A 9,416-nucleotide genomic window follows, 5' to 3' on the forward strand; every position below is an offset into this window, starting at 1 on the left:
ATGAATACTGATCTTAGCATCCCCAACATTCCGCCAGGGAGAAATCTCAGAGGTTTTTTTTTTTTTTTTTTTCCCCAGAGCCATTTTGCATCATCCCTGAGTCAACACCATCTATTCAGCCTCTGTGGATTGAGGACATATTAGAGCACCCGGCAAAATGAAACCCTCAAATCTTCTGAAGGCGGTAACAGAGGGATGAGAGAGACACTGACACAATAAAAATGCTCCGCCATAATGGGTCTCTCTCAGCCGTTATTGCTTCCTCTGAAAACTCACTGACATTTTCGTAAATGTCACAGATTTACATCATTCTCGGAGGACCACTTCAGCTGCTGGTGTTCATGGGTAATTAGGCAACGTCCGCCACGTGCACCTCCACACTTTAGGGAGGTAGAGTGGGAGGAGAGGGAAATGTGTTGGCTCTGAGTGATGAGAAGCGAGAGGGGGAAAGAAAGGGCGAAGCGGTTTGAAGAAATGGGACGGTGGTCGATGGAATCTCGTCGCGATAAACATGCGCGGCCCTCCAGAGAGAAACCTTTGTCCTGGCAGCGGGTAGGAGAGATTTGAAGAGTGGCCATTCATACCGCTGACCTTTTTACCGCCTTGTTTGGCTTTCCAAAACACCAGAAGCACCCTTCTGCTTCCCATTCGCCCACTCGGCCTTTTGACCTCGGCCTGTGCTGCTTCCACAAGGTGTATGAGCAGAAATATGAACTTTAAATGTAGGTAAAGGAATCACAGGTGGAAAAGACTCATCAGCGTACCCCGCATGAGGAAAACTGAAAGCATGCAAAGTAAAGGATGCATATCAAGATACATTATTAATAGTTGATTCCATGGTTGAAGATCGAGCATGTGAGAGTTGGCCGCAGGGGTAACACCGCCCTAAATCAACCTCTCTCTTTTGTTTAGGTCTGTGTCCACTGGTGTGGTTAACCAGGCCGCTGAAAGAGACCCTCATCCTTAACCTTTATGTCCTCTCCTCATCAGCCACAATAGGTATTTGTTCTCCATGGGAGGTCAGGCCTGATCACACAAACACTGAATACATGTCCTGCCTGCTGTTTTTTCCCTCCTCCGCGGATCAATTACCGTAATCGTTGGCTTACATGTGAACCCGCTACGGTGTCTCCTTTACATCTACGTACGCATGCACACACACACACACACACACACACACACACACACACACACACACACACACACACACACACACAGATCTGCAAATCCCAGGTTGAATTGTCTGCAGCCACACAACAAATAGCTTCCACTGAGTTTCAGTTACATCTTATTTACAAAACTCGCTGTGCAAACTGCCAGCATGCTAGCACAGGTGCCTGAGCGTAATTGCTGCCTGCTCCAAACACGGTCCGTCAGACCGAGGGAACAGAAATGACTGGGTGAGGGTGACAAAGCATTTTTTCGTGGGAGCCTCTTCATCTGACCTCATGTTGACACCGCGAGCTATGCTACTGTCAGTGCGCTTATTTTCCCAAGGGCCCCTGAGCTGTGTGGTTCTCTGCTTTGTCAGGGCTTTCTGGCCAAGATACTAATCTGTCTTCCATCAAGATTGCAGTCAGGCTTTTCTTTTGTTTGGCTCGCACCGTGCGGCTGCTGGGGGAAAGGCTTCCTGGGTATTATCTCCATTCCAGGATATTCTCAGCCCTTCCTTGTGATACAGTATCAAAACAACACATTATACAGCTGCACCCCGCCCTGTTCCTCAAATCAGCGCTGCTGATGCGACTACTACTGCACCTCTCAATCTCAATTCTCACTTCCTGTCTCAACACTCTCCCCGGTGCATTTCTTCGCTATTATTCACTACAGTGTCCTATGGTGAGACACCCGAAACACTCGCATCACCGGCTCAGTGGCAAACATGCTGATGTAATGAAAGTGTGGGTGAGAGATAAACCTGTTAGGCGACAGACTGCTGTTGCCCCTCCCCAGGCAATTGCCCTTTGGCTCTTGGTGACCATTGTTCCCCTCCGTTCCCAGGCACTGACATCTGGTGACAATGGCCACGGCGGGAAAGAGGAAAGAGAGCCTGCGAGCATGCGCATGCACAAATATGTACATCCAAACACCCACAAACACATCAGAGAGACAAACAAACTCGGGTGCATACAGAACTGAAACAAAGGGCATGACTGAGTGACACACACTGGAAAGAAAGCAAACTGAATCCCTGCACAGGAATGAACTCGAAGAGAAGAGCTCAACCAAAAATGGCCGATAACACAAATAAACACACTTAAGATTAGCAGACGATTACGCACACACACTCCCCACGGCATGGGAGGGCTGACAGTGACATACACACACACACAGAGCGATATCAAATAATTCAGACAAGTCAGAGGTGTAAACAGTTATTAAGAGTTTAAAGGATCACGTTAGAGCAGCACACACAGTTACGGGGGAAAGTTAGACGGATTGGCAGAGTCGGGGGTGGGGGGTGGGACATCCAGCGCGTCCTTTCTTTTTCTCTGCCGTCAGTGGAACCAACAGTGTCGCACCAGTAGTTTTCTCCAGGTCCCATCCTAACCTGTCATTTATCCACGGGAGCCTCAGACTGCTGTCTCCGCTGCCCCACTGGAGGTGTGGCACCGCGCCCCCCTAAAACGCTACAACAACCTCCCCCTCCGGCCGCCCGCCTCTACCCGGTGTCTCTGATGTGGGGATGCTGCCAAATTAACCAGGAGGGCCTCGGGGCAGTGTGTCTCCTCTGCAAATTAGAGGGGAGAAGAGAGAGAGAACGAGAAAGACCAGAGAGGGAGAGAGAGGGTGTGCATGAGAGAGAGAGATTGCAGGTTCAAAGAGCTAATGACCTGCATAGGAGGGGAGCGGTAATGGAGTTGGGGAGTCAGTGGAGAAATAGCACGAGAAAGAGACATGACCTCATCCCTGCTGCTTGTTTAGCCGGATCAGACCAGAAAGTGGCACGCCATTCATCTGCTCAAGGTAGCTCGTTGTCTCAGAGGCATGCTGCGCGTCTTGCTGGCAGACACTCGGTGCGTCACAGGCAGTGTGAGGGCTCCTTTAAATGGTGATTGATTGATGGTTTGCAATTCATCAAATTCACGATCTTGTGTGTCAGACATCACAAAAGTTGAACTTCTCCATGTTAAAACTACAGATTTACTTCACTTGTATTTTATTTTTATCATGACGGCGAGAGGGGACAGCGTTACGTCAACCCTTGCTGCCCTTCACTGCTTTTCTGAGAGTTTCAAACTAGGTTTTTGCGATTTTACTGCTTGTTTTTGATGCCTTGAATGGACTGGCACCTGCTTATATCTGTGATTTGCTAACTCCTCACAAGCCTGATTGCTGCTTGAGATTCTCTGGCACGGCCCCTGTATTCAATATCTGGGCCCTGCAGTTGGAGAACTTCATGCCTGAGGATCTCAGGCAGGCAAACTCAGTATCATACTTGAACTCTTCTTAAACCTCACCAATGACGTATCACTTTTTTTCCTTCGATGGTATTTCTTGGTTTTTGTTTTAGCTAACCATTTAACAATTAGCAATCCTCACCCTCTTCTCTACCACCACATGAGCGTGCAGCTTGGTCTTGTTTGCTTTTACCATATGTTTTTTTTTTATTGGAAGTAGCAAGTATTTGAATGGTGCTATATTAATAAAGTTATTATTATACCTTAAGCTGGCTTGGCATTTATCAAATGTAAAAGATGAATATGCATCCCATGAAAAGACCTGTGTCTCAGTACTTTCTGACTTCTCTGGCCTGTTAGTTCCCACTGGAGACGGAAATACTTCAAAACAGGTCACAGAAATCTGTAATAAAGGCCAAATGATTTCCTGAAAAGGCTGGGCATTGTAGTTCCCAGCAAAGGTCACTCACACAGTGAGTATAGTGCATCTGTTGGGGACTTTACTGTCAGAAGCAGATTAATACACATTTGTTGAAGTGTAGCCATGTCAGCCAGTGCAATGGTGCGGCTAATTAACTTGATGGTTTTGCTACATAAACAGTATTTGTTTATAGGATAAATACATTTGCTGGTTTAGCATATCATTTAATATTTAGACAGTTCAAAAGCTGTTTCAAACCAAATGTCCTTCTTGATGATGACGGCATTGTGCTGTACAGTAAATAGCTTTGTATTTGCCTCTGGCCAGAAGGCTAAATCGCCGCGCAAGTTTGGTATGCTTGTCAACCTGAAGTACAATTTGACAGTTGTGGTGCGCAGTCTTTAATGTGTACATTAAAAAACTGCAAGTAATGAAGTAGTCGTTGTCTTAAATCTTCAGATGAAAGTGCTGAAGCTGGCCGATATGAGCTGAACCTCAACAAACATCACACGCCAACACAGACACATGGTTTTTGTGCAGGTGCAGCTGCAATCTTGCTCTCATGTTTCTTGTAGCTGTAGATAAGTAGCCTCAAACCCCTGCAGACAACACACTGTGATGATTGTGTGCACTTAGAAACACGGAGGGGAGGTGAGAAGAGGAGCCAGAGGAGAGGAAGAAAGCGGCAAGGAATCAGAGGTGAAGAGAAGAAAGGAGAGGGGATGCTGTGGGAATCCTCCCTCTGTCGTTTTCACACTGGCTTCCTGTTGTCACTGCTCCTGTTTCCTGTCCCAGAGGAACGCCTCATTCCTCTGCACTCACTCCCACAATTCTCCCCTTTGTCTGTCTGCTAAATACATTTTTATTTTGGGTGGTGAATACCTGTGGTGTTTCTGTCTGAAGTCATGTGTAAAAAAAGAAATGAGTCACGAAGGAGCGACGCTGACCACAGGATGCATATGTTCAGTCTGTCCTTTTTCTTGTTTAAAATCCTTGCCCTGTTAACCAATCAAACGGCCCGATCTGATTTGGTTAACACACTGAACAACACACACACCCTCTATCTTCTCTTCCCCTCATATACCGCTATCCTCCCTGCCTTTACTGTTTTTTGTTTCCCAGTTACTTCTTCCTCTCACAGTCTGTCACCCTCCTCCCCCCGGGGTCTGTCTGCAAATCTCCTTCCCCTCCTTCTCGTGTGGTTTTCTGTCTGTTTTGCGAGGTGAGGCGAGGCGGGCAGGGTGTGAGGGGGGTGCGTGCAGTCTGACTGGGGATGCTGCGTGCGAGAGGAGCAGTAACCTTTCTTTGGGTCCTTGCTGATTTCATTATTTTCATTATTGGGAGACTTCCACCGTGGCAATCCCATTAGGATAAGACGAGGCCCAGCAGGAGAGGGTGGCTGCCTGGGGGTGTTGGGTGTGTGTGTGTGTATGTGAGTTTATGGCGTATAGGTCCTGCAGGACAAGAGACTAAACTTAAGCATGGCTGCATTTACCCAGATTGTCAGGGGGTCTAAATTGGAAATGTCTCAGTTGTGAGGCTGTTCAACAAGTTACTGTGTATGTTATTCATCAGATGTGGTCAATTAAACAGGCTTAACATGACTGAGTTCCCTCCTGCATCACAGGTTGATACATAAGTTTAAATTGATCCGATCTAATCAGATATGACAGTCAACAGGGTCACAACATATCGGAATGATTGCATATGTTCTGTCATTCAATAAACCCTCAGATGCAGTTATTAATAAGCAGAGACATCAGCATTAAACATGTGCTTGTTTGCACCTGGTGTTGTTCATTGGTGTGTAGGCAGATCAAACATCTCTGCATCCTGTGGCTTCAACTGTATTTACCCTGAGGTGAAACTGCAACCACAGGCTTCTCTGACATTTACATACTTGTCTTTCTGCTCCTTCCGTGTCTCGGTGAGTTTCTGAGATAATGTGTTGCTTCTCTGGTCAGTTATCGGTGGAGACAATGACTTCAAATGCATTCAGTAAACTGAATAGTTGTATCACTATCAATTGTGTTTCATTTCTTCAAGATGGAAAATAAAGATACTGATCAAATTGCCTGAGAGGCCATTTGTTTGCTCAGGTTGCTGTGTGAGGTTAGAGGAACTTTTCAAACCATCTATTCCAGCAACAGGTTGTAGAGATTTTTTCAAGGTTACTCTGGGGCGATAGCAGTAGAACTTTTTCATAGGAAGCAATTAGAATGACTTGGAAAAGCAGGAAAAGTGCAACTGTAGATGACATAAACCACTGCACCTGAAATGTTACTGATTACGCCTGACCCTGACAGTTGACTTCAGTACGATCACAAAAAACACTTTTAACAGGAAACAAACCAAAAAAAAAAAAAAAAAAGACTTTCACTTTGCTCCCTGTGTATCAAACAAAGCAGCTGTCATGGCAACTTAAAACCAGTTACTTGTCTAGTGCAGACGAGAGTTGGTCGAACGCCGAGCCATGACACAATATTTCTTTTCTAGACGATCTTTATTGCTTGCAAGCAAGAGCCAAACACCGGCGGAGCACCAAAGTTGACTCAGGAGAAGCACTCTTTCCTCAGCCTTTAGAATTATTAGGAACAATTCATTCAGTTGTAACAGTCACAAGAATACATATGTTCTCTTTCAAAACACGACTCCAATCATCTCCACCTCCATCTCATGATACACATACACTCCCTATTCACTTCAACCATTGTTGTGTGTCCTAAGGTGAAAACACTTCTACACTGGAGAGGCTTCACCAACCCCCTTTCAGGATGAACTCCTTACCTAAGTTCCTGTATGTTAATTTTCACAGCACATAATACCACATACAATACATGAATACCTCTATTCACACACTGCAACCACATAGCTATCACATGACTAAGACATGTTGGAAGCCCACAAACAATAAGGTTTGACTTTACCTTCACTAACAATGCTGTATCTATTGTTAAGTTTCATATGTAAGCACAATATATCAAAATAAGAAGGGACATTGGAGAATTTCTCTCACACAGCCTACACTCAACACGACTTGTTCTTGCTTTTTTCTGACCCCTGCACATACAAAGTACTGAGGTCATGAACGAGGCCACAGCAGCCCACATGTTGACTGAACTGCAAAATGGAAAAGAACATGGAAGTACAGTGCCGTATAGTCTGGCTGTCTGTTGATGTCTGAGAATGATAAAATACTAGACGGACAGCATTTATGTAGCACTCTACAATGTTGGAAATGCCATTTAAAGCACTGCCTGATCATTGAGAGCTCAAGGACTGAGACATACAGACAGGCGGAGCAGTGGAACTGTAAACCCGATCCAGTCGATTGTGTTCAGCTGTGTAATACTTTATTCTGTTAACCAGCCCGAGGTGGTTCACTGTGTTAAAAAAACATGAATTGACTGACTTTTTCATTATTGTCCTCACAGTGTGCCTGGATGGTTAGAGAGACAATATAGTTACATGTTAAACCCCAGTCTTACTCAAAGCGTTTATCCTTATCTCCTTGAACAAACCCCCTAAAACTGGACCAGGAGTTGTGTTTGTACATGTCGATTCATAATTTTAAAGCCACTGCACTGGGAACTGACTGATTATTGGCCTGGTTTATTATTCAATACAATCTTCAGTATTTTATTCTAAATTTTGACCCTAATATTTTTATTTTTGCTGCAAATGTATTCCACTTTGAAATACTGATCGTTGGTCTCCATAATTATCAATAATCTGAGAAAACCACTTGGCAATCGACACCACACACAGGTGTCTTCACTGATGTTCCTCTTCTCAGGACTGTGTAGGTGTGTGCAAAATGGGTGGCATCACGTCATTACCTGCATGGATCCACCCACCTCAGGTCTAATTATGCAGACTGACTAAAAAACACCCGCTGGGACGCGCAGGACCATTAACAGAAATACCAGCACAGAGTCTAAATCTGTACGTCCTGCCACCTCTCAGCCGCCTTGTGCTTCTAATGACGCCCTTCATGAGCTGGTCAGGATCAAGTGTGCTTAACTTTAGCGGCTTCCCGTGAATCACTGATGGCTAAAGCGCAGCTTGGTGTTCATGGACGTTGTGGTAACTGCACAGACATGGGCACATTCTCTATAAAACTAATGTGTCCCTGTCAAAGTCGCTCCCTGGGGTACACAAAAAAAGGAAACAGAAAATGAGGCACAAACAATTCATATATGGCTGCAGGTGAAAGGTATTGAGGTCAATTTAATAAGACTGGTGTGAATAGGTCAAATTCACTTAAACCGGACAGAACTTTCCCCTGGAGCCATACAATAAAATGACTGTGAATTGCTATCTGTCATCCAACAAAGCCCCATCTTATTTGATCAATCTACATGCTGGCTCATATTTCCTGGCAGCGGCCTGTTGAATTTTACACTTGAAAATAACAGACTTCTCAGTTTTATAACACAACTGTAGCGCTCTAATTGTTATCCTTTCTGACAAACAGCGCTAATTCCTCACTTAGCTATTATTTTACGGCCTCATCTCTTAGCTCACTCGCGTCCCTGGTGAGGCTGAGAGCGAGCAGAGGAGCATAATAGCCAATGAATCATCATGAAAGTGAGTGGGTGTGAACCTCTGCGGCCTCCTTACAACATCATCATCTGGAGCCCAACTCCCGCCCTGCACTCATCACCCTGACAGCTTTAGCGCCCCCATTTAGTGCCCTTTTTGTGTTGGCTGTGTGTGTGTGTGTGTGTGTGTGTGTGTGTGGGAGGGGGGCAGGAGTGGGTGAGGCGCAGTGCGGCCTCCCTTAAACTTAAGGGAATGTGGACACATATACATATACAACATGAATTCATACATACCAAGGATATACTACATAGCTACAGATATATACAGAGCCCAGAGTTTCCTTTGGCACGAACAGACCCATGCTGACTTTAGCTGCTAAATCCTTATAAGTCTAATACTTGAATGTTGCTGTCAGCAAAATAAATGACCCTTCTGCCACAAACATGGTATTACAGGCTTCCTTAGTCACGCAAGTGGTAATCAGAGGAAATGTATGTACAGTGTTTACTGTGGAGCTCAATCTCCAATCTGATATTTGGCAAAGTCCAAGAAAATATACTAATAGGACAGAAAAGACTAGTGGAATTGCATGCAGATAAAAGCTCAGTAATGAAATTAGGATTGAGACTGCAACGTGCTGTTTGTGATCGTCCTGGTAACCATGGAGATTAAGATCAAGTCACAGCACTACGCACGCACACAAGGACAAACAAACCCGTGAATGTCTATCCTTATAAGGAACCTTAGCATACACAACCTACCCCGCATACGCCCTAAATCTCAGCCATCAGCCCCACATGTGAAACCTGAGCCCTGGGTGGAATCCTAAATTAATCCTGACTCTAAATTAAACCATAAACCCAAGTCTGAACTGGACTGAAGGAGTGAGCCACAACTCTGAACAGAGTGTGATCGCTTTACAAACTGAATTCTGGTGATCCACAGCTCAGAGAGAGCTTCACAGAGGATCCGGATTACACAGAAACAGAGAAATCCTTGATTGGAAAGACAATGGCTGAGTTTGTGAAAACAAACTTTAGATTTAGATG

This window comes from Acanthopagrus latus, chromosome 1 (genome assembly GCF_904848185.1).
Source record: "Acanthopagrus latus isolate v.2019 chromosome 1, fAcaLat1.1, whole genome shotgun sequence".
In the NCBI taxonomy this organism is placed as follows: Eukaryota; Metazoa; Chordata; class Actinopteri; order Spariformes; family Sparidae; genus Acanthopagrus; species Acanthopagrus latus.